The sequence below is a fragment of the Lonchura striata genome, chromosome 8, assembly GCF_046129695.1.
Source record: "Lonchura striata isolate bLonStr1 chromosome 8, bLonStr1.mat, whole genome shotgun sequence".
NCBI lineage: Eukaryota > Metazoa > Chordata > Aves > Passeriformes > Estrildidae > Lonchura > Lonchura striata.
Genome location: NC_134610.1, coordinates 1,608,321 through 1,626,002, shown reverse-complemented (window position 1 = coordinate 1,626,002; position 17,682 = coordinate 1,608,321). Strand labels below are relative to the sequence as shown.

At 46.8% G+C, this 17,682-nt stretch overlaps 1 long non-coding RNA gene across 2 annotated transcripts in view; it reads right to left on the bottom strand.

Moving 5' to 3' along the window:
* Window positions 1–1,454: 1,454 nt before the first annotated feature.
* LOC144246646 (uncharacterized) overlaps window positions 1,455–17,682 on the bottom strand; it is a 32,800-nt gene continuing 16,572 nt past the window's right edge. The window contains exon 3 of one of the 2 annotated variants that reach the window (XR_013340312.1): window positions 1,455–1,478. This is a non-coding gene — a long non-coding RNA (uncharacterized LOC144246646). Of the gene's footprint in view, window positions 1,479–6,514; window positions 7,157–17,682 lie in introns of those variants that run through there. The other variant, XR_013340311.1, reaches the window with a different exon arrangement.

Sequence of the window (17,682 nt, the reverse complement as noted above, 5' to 3'; positions counted from 1 at the left end):
TCATCTGCACTCGGCCTGGCAGATTGTGAGCAGCAGCAGCCAGAGACAACCTAAAGGAAGAGTTAACACACAAGGGCAGGAATTTCTAAATTGGCACAAAGCGTTTCCTCATCCCTCGAAGTGTCCAAGGCCAGGCTGGACAGAGGTTGGAGCAACCCCGGATGGTGGAAGGTCTCCCTGCCCGTGAGATGAGCTTTAAACCTTACAACCCAAACCATTCCAGGCTTCTAAGCAGCAGAGTTTGGAGATAATTCAAATACCCAGTTCAGAAGGATTCCCATACACGGTATTTCCTCTCAACATGGTGCACTGCATTAATGTCCGTTTTACCCAGCTGTTGTTCCTCTCTCCCTGAAATAACGGGATGCTAAAAGGAGTGAGGTAACACTTAAGAGGGATCGCTCTTCCAGACCGACACAGGCAGGAAAAAATTCCTCATCCGAAGCCCTCCAGGACCCATCCATTCTCCCGAGGCCACCACATCATGCCATACATACGTCTGCATTGACGTACACCCTATATTATGTTGTTACCGATGTGTTTTACGAGCTGTCCACAATGCTTACGTAACGGATCCCTGTTTAATATGGAGCAGCGTGTCCAGCGCCGCGGCGATCCCGCCGACACCCCCGGACCCGGCGGGGAGCGCTCCCGACCGGGGCGTCCGACCGCGGCCCGGGGCTCCGTGCCGCCACAGCACCGCCCGGCCAGCGGTGCCGGGGAGCGGGAATTGCCCGGGGAACCCCCGCAGCCCGTCCCGGCATCTTCGGGGCAGCACGGTCACCGCCGGTGCCTCGCCCGCCGCACCGACACCCAGCCCGCCCGTGCGGCTCTGCGCGGCACTCACCGCCTCCGAGTCTTCAAACCCATGCAGGTACAAGTTGTCGTACATGGAGAGCCGGTGCGGGGCCGGAGGGCCGGGGAGCGCGGCGGCGGAGCGCGGTGAGGCGGCGGGGCCGAGCTCCCTCAGCGCTGCGGCGGCGCCGCCTCCCGCCGCCCCCCGCCTGCCCCGCTGCTTCCCGCCCGCCGCGCCGCCGCCCCCCATTGGCTGAGCCGCGCCGCCGCCGCCTCGCTATTGGCTGCGACGCGCCGCCGCCGCCACGCCATTGGCTGGGACGCGCCGCCCGCGAGCGGCGCTGCGCGCTGGCGCCGCCTCACGGCGCCTCACGGGATGATGGCGGCGGCTTCTGTGCCGTGCTTATTTGTAATAAAACTGGTTTACAATAAAACAACATTCTCAGTCTAGAGAAGACTGAGGTAGGACCTCTTTAATGCATACAAACATCTCCAAAATGTGCTGGCGCCGGGCTCCGTTCAGTGGTGTCAGTGACAGGTTGAGGAGCAATGGCCATAAAGTAAAACACAAGTTACAGCTCGACATGAGGAAAAACATCTTTCCGTGAGGCTGGCAGAGCACTGGAACCGCTGCCCAGGGAGGAAAAACATCTTTCCGTGAGGCTGGCAGAGCACTGGAAGCGCTGCCCAGGGAGGGCTGGAGGCTCCAGGTCATTCCAAACACCTGGACACATTCCTGTGTCACTGCTCCAGGTGACCCTGCCTGGGCTGGATGGTCTCCAGAGGTCCCTTCCAGCCCAATTCTGTGATTTATTTACAATAAAATACAGCCTTTCTCCTTCAAGACTCCAGAGAACAGCGGGTGGTTTCCAAAAAAAACATCTGTCCACCTCCCAACAATATTTGGAACATTAAACCCTGAAGCCACTACGACTAAACACTAAGAATTTAAACAGAAAACACACACACAATGTCTGGAAACAAGAAAACCAAATCCTAAACACCAAGAATTAGAAGAACAAAAGTGTGTACCTGATTTACAACTAAATTAAGAAACAAAAGCTCTAAACAGGTTCCTCCTGGAGCTCTACAAATTAAAACTTCTGGTGTAACATTACGTGATTAAAAAGTCAATAAATAATTAAACACTAATGACAGAACTAATTTACAATTTACTTCCTACCCTTATTAAAACAATTACTTAAAATCTCATCTTCAGTGCAATCTGATCCACCACTGCAGTTTCACAAACGCTTCCTATTTGTGTTTTCCATTTCCTTCATCCATTTTTCCTTCCAAAAGCTTCCATCAGTTCTGCAAAATCACCACTAATCCCATGGGAAGTGTCCAACAGACACCTGAAGCCAAGCCAAAGGTGTTATTGTTGTGAATATTCCCATATTCACAGTTTCTTACAAATTCAGTGGAAGATTCCCCAAAGTTGTGCTAAGTCTTATTCCCAATTTACCAATTCTGATGGAGGAGGATCTCAGCCTCTAAAACGATCTTTAAAATGTTCATAAAACTCCCAGTCCAGGAGTTAATTTTTACAGCATGTTCTACAGACTTCTGTGATATTCCAGATTGAAAGAATCAACTGCAAGAATCACTGGTCAGCTCAAATTTAAGAAACAAAAGGCTGTGAAATGGCAAGATGAAGGGAAAGAAGTGAACTTCACATAGATTTGTAATAAAACAATTCAGAAATCAGGGGAATCACTATTTGATTCCCAGTCCTTACATTTCAAACTCTCCTTTTAAGACACAGAGTTTATTAAAAATATATATTTAATGACTCAACTCAAAAGGCTCCTAGAAGATGCTATAAAAATACAATTCCCTGTAATTGGAGAGGAATTCTAAATCAAAGGCTGTTTTGAATATGATGAGGTAATTTATCCAAGAAACACACACAGAGGTGAGGGAGGAAGACACCCAGTTCTTTTAAGCTGTCTGTGAAGTTATATAAATATAATAAATGTGCTGAGGGAACGGGGGGCTGAATGGAGCTGATGTTATCCAACAGGGAATTCCACTGGCCAACACTACAGGAACGACGTGCTGAAAACATGCAGTGGCTAAAGAGCTGAAATGAGCCTTGGTAAAGTCCAACCTTTAAAAAAATGTCATTTTTTGAATGGCTTCAGTTGCTGTGCTATTCATTTTTTTAATAGCATTCATTGATGATGTTAATCAGAGCCCACAACGGCACAGGAGAGATGCAAAAAAGAAAGAGATGTAAAGAAAGACCACGAGTCACCCAAAACTTTTAATGCCCAACAAGTCACTGAGGACATAACCCAGACTAAAATATCTTCAGGTTGGAGGTGGGGGAAAGAGAAGAGCTCAGCAGTCAGAATACTTTGACTATCAACAATCCTCCAAAAATACTTGACTTCCTCCAAATACTCTGTTGCCATTAGAGATTATTCACATCCTCTTTATTTTTAATTAGAGTACAAAGGAAATCTCTCTGAGCGTGCATCCATCTATCCCAAAATATCCATTATTTAGTCAGTCCTGAGCTACCCAAATGTGGGAGCACTGGGTTGTTTTTTTATTTTTTTTCCGAGGGTGTGAATACAGAACCAGAGAAAATTTTATTTCCAGCCCAATCTAATGATTCCTCAATCAAGTGACAGCACTTGTGTGGTTCTTTGAGGAGCTGGAGCAATGAACTATTTGCATAAACACACTGAAGTGCTGCTGGAATAAATAAACACGCAGGATCCAGATTGTTCCCTCGCCTTGGCACCGCACTGCGCCAAGCGGGATGGGAGTCAGCCACTTCTCCCTTCTCCCGAATTCAGCATTCCCACTTCCCCTGGGATCTGCCAAGTGGAGCAGCAGCTCGCTGCCTCCTTCCCTGCTGCTGTGGGAGCCACAGGAGTGCTCAGCCTGGGGCAGCAGAACCCCAACACCATCTCAGGTTTTGTTTCCCAGTCCTCGTTTCCCAGCCCGTGCAGCCAAAGGAGTCGGAATGTGCAGGATCAGCTTCTCAAGGGTGTTTATTTTCCCTCATCTAGAACATTCTTTCTCTGCCCTGCTGAGCTCTGGCCAGCAGCTTGGCCATGGTGTTCTGTCTGCTCTCCAGGTGTTCACATTTCATACCAAAACCTACCCTGTGCTATGTTTACAATAACGTGTCAATATCTATCATTTATGTTGGACAGCGTGCCTCTACCTTAAAACAATAGAAAATTTGGTTTTCATCACAGCAAGACATGGAGGGCAAGGAGGAGAAGAAGGCCAGGACATGCCCAAATCCCTCCATCTTGTATCCCTGAACCCCATTCTAAAAAACCCAAAATTCTACTTTTTCACCCTGTGTTAACTGCCACACTACTCAAACCCTTGTGGCTTGTAATTCCTCACACAAAGTTGGCAGTTTTTTCCATGGGCTAAAATGGAAGCCATGGGTGTTTTTGACTTCATGCCAAGGTCTCTGAGCCCTCTGCCAGGGTCTGGAGCCAGCCAGGACATCCAGGGGGATGTGCTGGACTCTGACACACCAACACAGCCAAGATCTTGCTGGCCTCTCCCTGCTGTCACATCAGGCCATGGATTCCTGACATTACTCAGGGATAATGAGGCAAAACCCCCCCCAGAAGGCAAGGGCACATTAGCAAAGAGCATTAGTGGTTGCATTAAGAGCAGGCTGGGATATGGATCTGCTCCTTCCAACACACAGAATATTCCCAAGCCCACAGTCTCCACCAGCATCCTCCCCATGAAACACAAACTTCGGGTTTCATCTTCCCCCGCCTGGATTCCGGGGCCAGCTGAGGAAAATTGCTCTCCTTTCAGGGAAAGCTGCTCTTGTTGCCATCAGCAGAAGAGCCCAGGGATGGATTTCAGCGATGGAAAGGGAAAAGGACCATCAGCAATCTCCAGCAATCCACCTTGCTTCCATCCATCCATCCATCCATCCATCCATCCATCCATCCATCCATCCATCCATCCATCCATCCGTGGGAAGGAGGCCAGTTCCTCACTCTCCTAAATTACTTGGCACAGCCCCACTCCTTGCCCCTTCTCCCTCTAAAGCAATTTCCTTTCCTCTCTCCCTCCTCCTCTGTTTTATAATAGAGATTAGATAAGAATCTGGAGCAGTGACAGCAGCTTCTGCCCTGGGTGGAGGCACAGCCAGGAGAACCTCCTGAGATCCCCTCTAACCCTGTTTTCCAGCAGAATGGGATTCGTGGCACTTGGAAGTCCTTGAAGCCACCAGAGGAATAGGGATTTCCACCCAGTATTTCTGTTTCAAAAGAAAGCAGGATGGTGCTGTTTGGGATACATCCTGGCACAGAGGATTCGGTGAATTTTAAGGTTTTATTCAAACAGACTGGGTGGACCGTGTGCTTTAATCCTTGGAATCTCAAGTAATAAATTAGTCTGGTCTAATTTGACAGTTCTTCTGGAGGAAGCGAGGTGCCACCTATCCTAAAACACATTTATCTGACACTGTTATGTAAAGGCTGCTATAATTAAAGAGTGTGAAGACTCGGTTGTCACTTCCTCTTGGTTGGAAGCACCTCCAGCGAGAGGTAACTGGGCTACATTTGTAGGTACCCTCTGTATTTAAGGAGCTGTGAAATGCTCCTTTCCCATGGGCACTGTGGAGATCTGCAGGAAGCCAAGGCCTTCCAGAGGGTTTGTCACAGGGAGGAGTGGATGCTCCCAGCTCCTGAGGCAGGCAGGGCTGTGCTCCAAGGCTTGGACAGCTCCAGCCGTGGCTTCCACCGGCACCCACTGAGCAGAGCAGATCCCAGATCACCTCGAGAACATCCCCCTGTGAGCACATCTGGAAGATGAGGAGCTTGGAATGAAGGATCTGCACGGATCCATGGGGATATCCACGGACACCCACCACAGAGATTCCCTCCGGCAGCTCCGCGTGGCCACCAGGCTGATGAGAAGGTCCAAAATATCGAGTCACCCCAAAAAGCCAGAGTGGATTTGTGGCTGGAATTGTGTCAGATCTCCTTGCTGGAAGGGAGATGGGGGGGTTCTGTTTTTAGGGAAGATCCACGTTTTTATCTGCCCTGCCAAAAACCATCTGGGCCAAAGGATTAAGCACTTGTTTCATTCCTTATTTTAAGCTCCTCTGCTTTCCTTATGAATGCTAATCAATCTCCTTAGCTGCCATAAGTGCTGATGCTGAGTTTCTGTGCAACACTTCAGCCTGCAACTGTTGGAATGATGGGAAAAATCTCTCTAAAAGCCAATTACAAACTTTATGGGAAGCTGCTGCTGTTTTACCCAAACAGGGAAAGGCACCAGTACGTCCTGGAAATCCCATCAAAAGTGGAACACACCCACCAGGGCTGCAATCATCCCCCTGGGACTGGGACCAGCAAAGCTGCAGGGAGAAGGAGCACTGGAAGTGTGCTGGGAATGCCAGGACGTCCCACTACTGAAGATCCAACCTCTACAGAGCAATGAACTCAAAGATTTCCCAGCCTCAGAATAGGCAAACAGCCCAGAAAGCTCCTGGTCGGTGTTAATTTCCCAGATGCATTTAAATATTTGCAGTTTTATCAGTGCACACTCATGAAAAGGTTGCTTGAAATGTATTTTTGATAAATTATGATTATCATGTAATAGTTCCTTAGAGAAAACAAAGCCTTGAGTGAGCAAAAAGACAACTCAGCAAGCTAAAATGAAATTCCAGCTTCTGTAAATACAGGATCTCATGGAGATTTTTTTTTTTCTTTAGTTTTACATGTTTTATTTTGTTTTCATGTTCAAAGAGTAGAGCAAAGGCTGTCTTTAAGAGTCAGACGCAGAGCTTTTAAATCCCAGTGCTAAGAAGAATTTGCTGTTCTTGTTAAGAGGTTAAGAGAATAAATAAATAAAAAATAAATACTATGAAGACATGGCTCAACTTCACCCCCAGTTTGCTGCTTCCCCTTGGGACTTTACAGGGATGAGGCTGCTGATTTTGTTGCCCTTCCCTCTGCTTTATAATCCAATTACCACGGGCTGCCACACAGCACTCGGAATTCCTGGGCAGGGATGACAGGAAACTCCTCAGCTCCCTGCAGAAGATTTCCATGACTCCCATCCAAGTGGAGAAACCGATCCAGAAACAACAGATCAATGAAGGAGGAACCACTTGTCCAACCTGATTTCCTGAAATATTTAGCCAGACTACTTGGGAGCTGAGCTGAGAAGAACAATTATTCATGGCTTTAGCTCTGCATATTTAAGTGAGTTCTGCTCCTTCCTGTAAGGTCTCTGGGAGACTTCTCCTTCTGTACCTGCTGAAACGATGGCTCTGGGGTGTTCTCACCATCCAGGAGCACGACACACCATCTGTGGAAAAATCCTGAAAGTGATGGCTCCTCATCTTCCTTACCTGGAACAGGTAGAAACCCTATTTGTTGGCTTTCCCCGAGAGGTGTTTTAAAGGATTTTATTCTGTTATCAGCCTTGATGAAGGGTGAGACACAAGAGGTGCAAAACTCAACACCATTCCATCAGAAGCCACCCTATTTCCTGGTTACAATACTTTATAAATGTTTTTCAGCCTATTGGCTTTTGCCACACGATGCTGCTATTAATCACCTATATTTATTTTTTCTAACATTAATCACCTATATTTATTTTTTCTAACATTAATCAGCTATATTTATTTTTTCTAACACTAATCACCTACATTTTTTCTAACATGAATCACCTGTATTTTTTCTAACATTAATCACCTCTATTTTTTCCCCATGTGGTCCTGCTACAATGCATCTTTCACAGTTCTAGTTCTCTAAATTATCTAGTCTTTTTGCAAGGTCATATTTTAAACTTGTTGAAACTTGTAAAAACCCTATTTCTGCATTTCTGGTGTTTCTCCATTGGAGATGTTCAGTCCCTCCCACTGGCAATTCCTGCAGGAAGATTTCCAGGAGAACAAACACCCAAAAACCAAAACATCCCCCAGTTGCTCCCTCTGCAGGGCCACCCCGAGCCAGGGCTGCTCCAGCAGCTCCAGGGCCAGCAGGGACTCAGGACAGGAGCAGAATTCAGGGATCTCCAGGCACTGCCAGGAGGGAATTTGGGATGTAGGGAGCCATCCCTCTTCTGCTCAGGGTGAGGAGCAGCTCTCACTTCATTCATTCAGCATCTCCCAAAACCCAGCAGCTCTGTGCGAGTCCTTTTACAAACCCCAGGCACTTAGAAAGGACTGAAATTACTTCTGCTTTTGCCTTGCAAAAGGAAAAAAAAAAAATCATTCCAAAAGTGCCTGCAGCAGCAGAGCCCGTCCTGAAAGAAAACCATGTGGAGTTCACAGAATCAGATCTGAAAACAGATCTGAAAACCATGTGGAGTTCACAGAATCAGATCTGAAAACCATGTGGAGTTCACAGAATCAGATCTGAAAACAGATCTGAAAACCATGTGGAGTTCACAGAATCAGATCTGAAAACAGATCTGAAAACCATGTGGAATTCACAGAATCAGATATAAAAACCATGTGCAGGTCACAGAATCAGATCTGAAAACAGATTGAAAACCATGTGGAATTCACAGAATCAGATCTGAAAACGGATCTGAAAACCATGTGCAGTTCACAGAATCGGATATAAAAATCATGTGCAGTTCACAGAATGAGATCTGAAAACAGATTGAAAACCATGTGGAATTCACAGAATGAGATCTGAAAACAGATCTGAAAACCATGTGCAGTTCATAGAATCAGATCTGAAAACAGATTGAAAACCATGTGGAATTCACAGAATCAGATCTGAAAACCACATGGAGTTCACAGAATCAGATCAGAAAACAGATCTGAAAACCATGTGGAGTTCACAGAAACAGATCAGAAAACAGATCTGAAAACTACGTGCAGTTCATAAAATCAGGTCTGAAAACCATGTGCAGTTCACAGAATCAGATCTGAAAACAAATTTGAAAACCATGTGCAGTTCACAGAATCAGATATAAAAACCACGTGCAGTTCACAGAATCAGATCTGAAAATCATGTGCAGTTCACAGAATCAGAACTGAAAACCATGTGCAGTTCACAGAGTCCCACAAGAATCCCAGAATATTTGGGTTGGAAGGGACCTTAAATCTCATCCCATTCCAGCCCTGCCACAGGCATGGACACCTTCCACTGTCCCAGGCTGCTCCGAGCCCCAGAAACTTGATTAAATCAGTTCTGATGCTCTGAATACTTAGAAAATGCTAATATTTTTCCCTCTGACTCTTCCATGCAGGTTCAGACCTGTATTTTCCCTAATCTCTCAAACCCTGCATTAAAAAAAAGAACAGAATCATTCATTTATCCCAGTCTTTTACAACATCCCTACAGTGATTACTTTAAAACCTCCAAACTCAAAATAAACTGCTGAAAATTCTGTCCTAGATCTAAAACTGCCTACGAGACAGGAAGCAAAAATTCGGAATAAATAGGAAAGCATTAATATTCAGTGCCCCCCAAAATAATTAATATTTTGATTAGGAAAATAATAGTATTACTTTTTACTTACTAAATTAAAATTTAATTAGGAAACAATTAATTTCCTAATTAATATTTTAATTAGGAAAATTAATATTTTAATTAGGAAAGCATTAATATTTTCTGTGGCCCCCCCAAAAACAGTTTGAGGACTTTTATTTTCGCTATATTTCAAGTGAGAATTGGAGTTCACTTGAGAACGAAAAAAATGGAAAAATTCAGCCTGAGCAGCTCAGCCTGACAGAGTTACGAGCAGAAAACAGAATATTCTAATTGGGAGTGTGGAGAATAATAACTAATGGCAGCTCTGCCATCCCTGCCTATAATCACGATGAGCAATAGAGGAGCAGATCAGAACCTCATGTTCTCAGCACTTAATTCAGTGTCCAGATGAGGGAGCACGGAATTAAAAGGTGATAGAAATCAAAATTCATAAAAGGACGTATTTATCCCAAATGGAGGAAAAGCCCAGGCTCTGTTAGAATGGAGAACTTGGAAGCTTATCCTGAAAAAAAGACTGGCAATGAACTGGAATTTTACACCTGCTGTAGCTCTGCATGTTGTGCTGATCAAAATTTAGGGATAAAGGTAAAGCTTTGACTTCAGCCTTGGTCCCCTGGCAGGAACAGCTTTAGCAAGGGACCTAAAGTTGATTTTTTTTCTGTATGTGTTTTCCACTGCATTTTATTCTCCAAAAAGACCCGCTGTGATGGGCAGAATAACAGCTTAAACACACAATAATTCACTGAATTCTGGGATTTACTGCTTTGCCCAGCACCCTGTGCAGCCAAAGGAAACCCAAACTTTTTGGGCTAGACCAGAGGCTTGAAGCAGAATTTTTATCGATGCAGTGATGAAAAATTGGGTTTGTTCCAGTTCAGGCTAGAAATAAAATGGCTCATTATTGCAATTAAATATGATATGAATGTAAAACACATAAAATGTCTTAGCAGGGAATATTGCTGCCACCTCTTGGTTCAGCAGGATGAAAATAGCAGGGTAAGATGAAGCAGGGAGCTGCAGGTGGAGCTTTCCTGGCTGATTTCTCCCATCAGAAATCTGGCTTTGGAAACCTGCGGGTTTAGGAGGGAATTCCCAGCTGGGAATGGGATACTCTGGAATCACTTCTGTCGATCTCGAGTGAAGGAAAATTGGCTGGGCATGGAGGGAATTTAGAGGGGAAAAAAGCCATAATTTGACTTTCCTGTTCGAATTCTCCTTGGAGCTGCAGCAATGGACACCACAAAGGCTGCTGGAGGTCAAATTCCCAAAAAATCGAGATCCAGCAGAGTCCCTTTCTCCCATCCATGTCCCACTGGGACTGTTTGCACCAGGCCATCAGGGAGCAGCTGTGAACAGGCTCCAAGGCTCCTCGAGGCCTGGCAGAGTCAGGAATTGTCCTTGTTGCTGTCAGGAATGAAGGGATGGGGCTATTTTCAGGCTAAGAATGATTTATGACTCAGATAAACATCAGTCTCAGGGGCTGGGAGATTTGAGAGGAGCAAGCATTCAGCCACAGCTCAGATTAGTCACAAGTTTCTTCATTGCGAGGTAATACAGAGCTTTCTAACCCAACAGTCAGCTGTCATGGAGTTTATTTTACTTTTCTAACCTTATATCACCTTTACTCACTTCTGCTGCAATGAGAATAGTTTTGTCCAATGACTTCTGTCTCATTTATATAAATATATTTCTGTTATAACTTCTAAACTCTCAGCTTATTCCGTAGAACAAAAAGAAGTGGGGCAAGTCCACTGTGAAAAATCCATAAATAGCCCTGATCCTGCCTAATGGGAAGGTGTGGAAGGGCCAAAAGCTCTTAATCAGAGGTGAAATGACCCCCAGAAAGGCTGGATGGTCCTTCAAGCCACGGGATTTAACCCCAGTTCAGCACAGCAGCTTTACAGACTTAGTCATGGGGGGAAAAAAAAAAAAAAAAATAAAAGAGTTCTGATGAAACATCTTCAATACTTTTCATAGCAGCAGGAAGCAGGCATTGAGGATTTCACAGGTTCTTTTGTCCCTGGACTCATTCCTGCCCACACGCGTGCGTGCCCACTCTCCCCACGGGACTGGAGAGCCCCGAGCTCCTCCTCGTGCAGATAATTTGGGTTTATTCATCTCCTGCAGAGCCCACCTAAAGCTCGGGGGTGGTGAGGGGGTGGGAAGGGCAGAGGTGACAAAGGAGCAGAGCTGAATTATGCTCAGAACTGGGAATATCCAGCCCTGAAGGTGAAGCTTGACAGGGTTGATACATCCAGGAAAACATTTCCTTAAAAAACCAAATGGCTCGAATTGAAACCAGACTCTTAAACGCCTTTATCTTAAATGAGCAGGTAGGATGGGGTAATGAGAATATTCCTTCTACTGCAGACAATTCCTCCTCTCCCTGCTGAGCACTGACAGACAATAGCTCCAAAATTCCTTCCCGACATCCATAGTGCAGATTAAACTTCAGCTTTAGGAATTTGAGCAACCATTTCCACACAAAGCTGTTGTGTTGCAAGACTCACAGGCATCGTTTTCCCACCACAAAAAACCCCAGCAAATAACCCAAAAGCAATGTCTGATTCCAGAACGCTCCTCACAGGTAATTCACAGGAATTTCCAGTGCTACCAATCAATTCATCAATCCCCAAAAATCCATTTAATGAATGGGATAAGCACGTTATGGCCATTTGTGGCCCAGGGGTGCTTCACACACGGTGCTATTTTGTTATTTCAAATGAGCTGGTTGAGGTCCAACACCTGAAAGAAGTGCCAATTAATGGAGGTGCATTAATTAGCAGCTCTGGAGACCTGGACTCTGCAGCACTCCTGAACAGACACGTGGGCAAGACAAACAGGCTGGTGAGCCCAGGCTGGATTTGGGCCAGTAACCCAAAAAATGAACCCAAAACACGACAAGTGGCCTGGGTGACAACACAGGATTGCCAACCTGCTTCTCTTACAGAGCACCACAAATCACACAAAATAAACTCCCAGGAGGAGGAAATGGCACAAAGTGGGGGAAAACCAGCCCTGTGCTCCCCTGTGTCCTGCACTGAGCCAGTCCAGGGGAGGAAAGGATTCCAAAATCCCTCCAAACAGGAGCACCACAGGGTTTGGCTTGTGTGGGGAGGTGGAGGAGAAGCAGCTCCACTTCAGTGTTTTGGGCAGAGGGAAAAGCCCCAACTCGAGTTCCAGCTCTGCCTCGAGCCTTGGAGATGTGGCAAAAAAGGGAATTATCAAACCCTGGTGGTATTTTCCAACTGCATTTCAACCTCACTGAGCATTCCCAGAAAACCTGGGGACTCCCCATCCTTGGAAGTGTCCCAGGCCAGGCTGGACAGGGCTTGGAGCAGCCTGGGACAGTGGGAGGTGTCCCTGGGGTGGGGTGGGATGGGATGGGATGGGATGGGATGGGATGGGATGGGATGGGATGGGATGGGATGGGATGGGTTTTAAAGTCCTTTCCAACCCAAACTCCTCTGGGATTCTGGGATTCTCTGGGATTCTTGGGGTGCCTGTGCAGGGCCAGGAGGCAGATAATGATCCTGTGGGTCCCTGCTGGAATCTGAAATGCTGGGAATTCTCAGAACTTTGGGCTTGTGAGCCAAAGGTTAGAATTAAACCCAGGACTTGAGCTGAGACCTTGGAAAAGGCTTCCAAACTTAGGGGTTAGGAGTGAGAATGTGGATTTATAGTTTAAAGCAGAGACAAGTTAGGAAGAGGAAAGTTCAGAGTTTTAGAGTTTAAGATATAGAAAAAATAAAAGTAGTTCCAGAGGTAACAAGGAGTTCAGAAAGCAGCACTGCAGGTTTGTGTCATACCATGATCTATAAGAAAGCTGACACATGAGCCCATAAGAGAAAATATTTAAAGTAAAAAACCATAAATATCCTCATTGGCAGTGTTTTATCGGGCAAGAAAATTTTAAAAGATCTTATAGCTAAAGGTCTTGTGACCTTCTGAGCTGTGCAGTGAAGATGTGAGCCCAACTCACCCTTCCTGCCTGTGGAAAAGAAAAGTAAATCACACCATCTAAAATATTCAGAGGTCCCATCTCAAGCTCATTCTAAATTGCCACAGGGGACAGGATATCCAGTGACTCCTTGCCTGCCTCTCCTGCACCATTCCCTGCTGGCTCTGCCCGGATCCCAGCCAGAAGAGCTGGGGCAGCTGGAGTGGGCAGTGCCAGGGCTCCTTCCGAGCTCCTGTGAGCCCGCGGGCAGCCAGGCAGGCACTGCCAGGCCTCCCCTGCAGCTCCCCGCAGTGACTCAGAGCACAGAGCTCATATTTATACACCAGGGATGTACAAAACCTGCACAGGATGAGAAAGTCGTTCAGCTTCAGCACGAGGCCAGCGCTGAATGCTTTCCTCAACACTTCCATTTTTGGAGACAGAGGAACATCAGAAATCAATCCGTCAGTCCCTGCTGTCATTTGGATTCTTCTCCAGCACAATTGGGGAAATCAAAATTCTCCTTGATTTCAACAAAATCGCAGCTACAAATTTCAACAATCACAGTTACATCACTAAAAATGAATATAGCCAGGGAGAAAGTGGTTCCGGCTGGTTTGGAAACAACTGAGGTCAGCCTTTACTCCTGAGGGCTGGAACATGTCCAGGGAAGGGATCAGGGCTGGGAAGGGGATGGAGAATCCCTGAGGGAGCTGGGAAGGGGCTGGAGAATCCCTGAGGGAGCTGGGAAGGGGCTGGAGAATTCCTGAAGGAGCTGGGAAGGGAATGGAGAATCCCTGAGGGAGCTGGGAAGGGAATGGAGAATCCCTGAGGGAGCTGGGAAGGGAATGGAGAATCCCTGAGGGAGCTGGGAAGGGAATGGAGAATTCCTGAGGGAGCTGGGAAGGGAATGGAGAATTCCTGAGGGAGCTGGGAAGGGAATGGAGAATCCCTGAGGGAGCTGGGAAGGGAATGGAGAATCCCTGAGGGAGCTGGGAAGGGAATGGAGAATCCCTGAGGGAGCTGGGAAGGGAATGGAGAATCCCTGAGGGAGCTGGGAAGGGAATGGAGAATTCCTGAGGGAGCTGGGAAGGGAATGGAGAATCCCTGAGGGAGCTGGGAAGGGGCTCAGCCTGGAGCCAAGGAGGATCCCCAGGGATCTTTCCCTCTCTGGAATTCCCTGCCAGGAGGGGACAGCCGGGGGGATTTGGGATCATCCCAGGGAATGGGACAGGAGCAGAGGGAACGGCCTCAGGCTGGCCCAGGGGAGCTCAGGGTGGATTTTGGGGAAATTCCTTCCTGGAAAGGGGCTCAGGAGGAACCCCCATCCCTGCAGGGATTTCAAGCCCTGTGGATGTGACATTTTGGGACATGGGGCCGTGCTGGCAGTGCTGAGGGAATGGTTGGACTCGATGACCTCTGAGAACTTTTCCAATCCCAATGATCCCAGGACAATCCCTAAATCCATTCCTACATTCCTCCCAGCCTCCAAATCCCACCATCCCACCCCAGCGGGTCCCGAGCCCAGAGCCCCAAACTGCAGCTCCAGCACAGCACTGAGGGCTCTGCCTCCCACAAACACCTGAAAATATCCAATATCCTGCCCTTCCCTCCTGGGGGTTCTGCCTGGCCCAGCCACTTGTCCTCCCTCCCTACTTGCTGCTGGAAAATCCAAATCCTGTGGCACAGCCCTGCAGAGCAGAAGGTTGGATATCCCAGGAGAGACACCCCGAGCCAGAGCATCTTCTGCCTTCCCTGGGAGGATTCCCACTGCTCACAGGGAAATGTCTCCATCTGAAGGGTTTCTTTCCCAAAATCCATAGCAGGAACCAGTTAATCAGGGATGAGCCCTCTGGATTTCTCATGCTAAGTGGCCTTGGGCTGCTATTTTCCGTGTGGGTTTCCATGGCAATCGGCAGAACCTGGAATAAATTTGTTTTGCCATAATTGCTGCACAATCCTGGGCAAAGGGAATAAATAAATATTTTCTTACTATTTCTCCCAGCTCGACCCAGGAGCTGGAGCTTTCCTGAAGCTCCTGATTTAGTGAACAAATCCAAAAATCACCAAATATGACGAATTTCAGCAATTATGGCTATTTAGGATAACCAAACCTGAGCCCTGCCAGCGTGTGGGAGTGTTTATTAGTGTCTCCATGACTCAGAATTATTCCATCTTTAGAGCTTTTCCCAGATTTTCCCCGTGCTCCACGACGTGAGGGGGAGAGAGCAGAGATTTGACATCAGCAGAACATTTTTAGGGCTCTGAGAAGACAAACAAAAGGCTGAGCCAGCTCTGAGATTCCCCCCCAGCATTCCCAGTTCCACCAGTCCAGGATAAGGAGAGCAGACAGCCCTAGCTCACATTCCCAGGAGATTGATTAGAAATCATCAATTAATTTCTTGTATTGAATTATTAATCTATAAAGTCATCATAGAGAAGACATTGGGAGACCTTATCCTCTGCTGGTTTCCATGTGCAAGTTTCCAAGCAAGCTTGGATTTTAAAAAAATGAAATCTATAAAGATAAATAATACAGAATAGAATATAAAAACATGTATTACAAGTATATAAATTATAAAGTATAAAATAGAACATTATGGAGTCGATAGCTGGACATGGAAAATGTTTTTTGGGGAAAAGCTGTGATTCAGACACAGCCAAGAGCTCTAACTGCAGCTTCCAGGGAGACAACAGGGCAGAGACCTCTCCCCAGAGAAATCCTAAAGGCAGGATGGGGGAAAAACTTCATTTTCCTTCTTAAAGACCTTTCCCTATGGAACATAAAGAGTTGGGCAAGTCAGTTGAGAAAACTGCACCTCCTGAGTTCTCTTTTTATCTGATTTCTCACAGTTTTATGGTGTCCAAGCAGCACAAATGGGGTCATTTGCATTGGCAAATCTGGCTGCCTCAGCCAATTCTTTTTTTAAAGATTAATCTGGAAGAAATGCCAAGTTTTTATTGTTAAAACCCCCAATTTTTAATTTGCATCGCCCCAAATCTCAGCAGTGTCACCATGCACCCCACCACAATGCCCACTGGGGATTTAAAGTTATTTATGGGCTGACAACATGGAGGCTTCTTCCTTGAAAAAAAAAGGGCTGGAATTCCCATCCTCTACTCTCAGGACAAAATATTTTTATGCACCTTTATCATAAACCAACAGCCCTGAATTTTTTTAGGCAACTTTATCATAAACCAACAGCTCTGTGAGGAGACAAAATAAATCTGAGCATTTTGTGCTGATCACAATAAAACAACGCTGGTTTGTGGGGTAAAGAGAAGAATAAAAAAGGGAATAATAGAATCAGAAAATAATGGAATATTTTGGGTTGGAAAGGAGCTTAATGCCCATCCAGTGCCACCCCTGTCATGCCAGGGACAATTCCCACTGTGCCAGGCTGCTCCAGCCTGGCCTTGGGCACTGCCAGGGATCCAGGGGCAGCCCCAGCTGCTCTGGGAATTCCAGCCCAGCCAGGAATTCCCAAAATCCCAAAATCCCATCCATCCCTGCCTAACAGAAATGAGAATATAGAAATGAGAGAAATGAAAATACCCACCCACTCAGCCAAAAAAACCCCAAAAAAACAAAAAAAACCCCAAACCAAAACAACAAAAAAAAAACCAACAAAAAAAATCCAACCTGCCTGTGGTATTTATAAGTTACAAGTTAATGATGAGTTACAAGTTGTTGACAAGTTACAAGCTATTGATAAATTACAAGTTATTGATAAGTTATAAGTTATTTATGAGTTCTGGGCAGCCAGAGCCCGGCTTGGCAAAGGCTGCAGCATTTCCCACGTGCAGTTCTGGGGGCTGGCACGGGGCTTTGGGTTATTTTGTGATTTATTTTGTGGTTTTTGCAGCTCAGCTCTCGCAGCCACAAAATGATGCCAGCCCTGCCTGGGAATGAGGAGTGACATCCCCCTGCTGTGGGCACTGGGAATGTTTCATTTGGGAAGTTGGGAAATGGTTTGTAATTGAACGTTCACTCTGCTCAACACCTGCAGGGGAAGGGGCTCCAACATCACAGGGACCTGGAGCTGCTGCAGAATCCACAGGAGCCACGGAGCTGCTCCAGGGCTGGAGCCAGCCTGGGAGAGATGGGAATGTTCCCCTGGAGAAGGGAAGGATCCAGGCAGAGCTCAGAGCCCCGGGAATGTTCCCCTGGAGAAGGGAAGGATCCAGGCAGAGCTCAGAGCCCCGGGAATGTTCCCCTGGAGAAGGGAAGGATCCAGGCAGAGCTCAGAGCCCCGGGAATGTTCCCCTGGAGAAGGGAAGGATCCAGGCAGAGCTCAGAGCCCCGGGAATGTTCCCCTGGAGAAGGGAAGGATCCAGGCAGAGCTCAGAGCCCCGGGAATGTTCCCCTGGAGAAGGGAAGGATCCAGGCAGAGCTCAGAGCCCCGGGAATGTTCCCCTGGAGAAGGGAAGGATCCAGGCAGAGCTCAGAGCCCCGGGAATGTTCCCCTGGAGAAGGGAAGGATC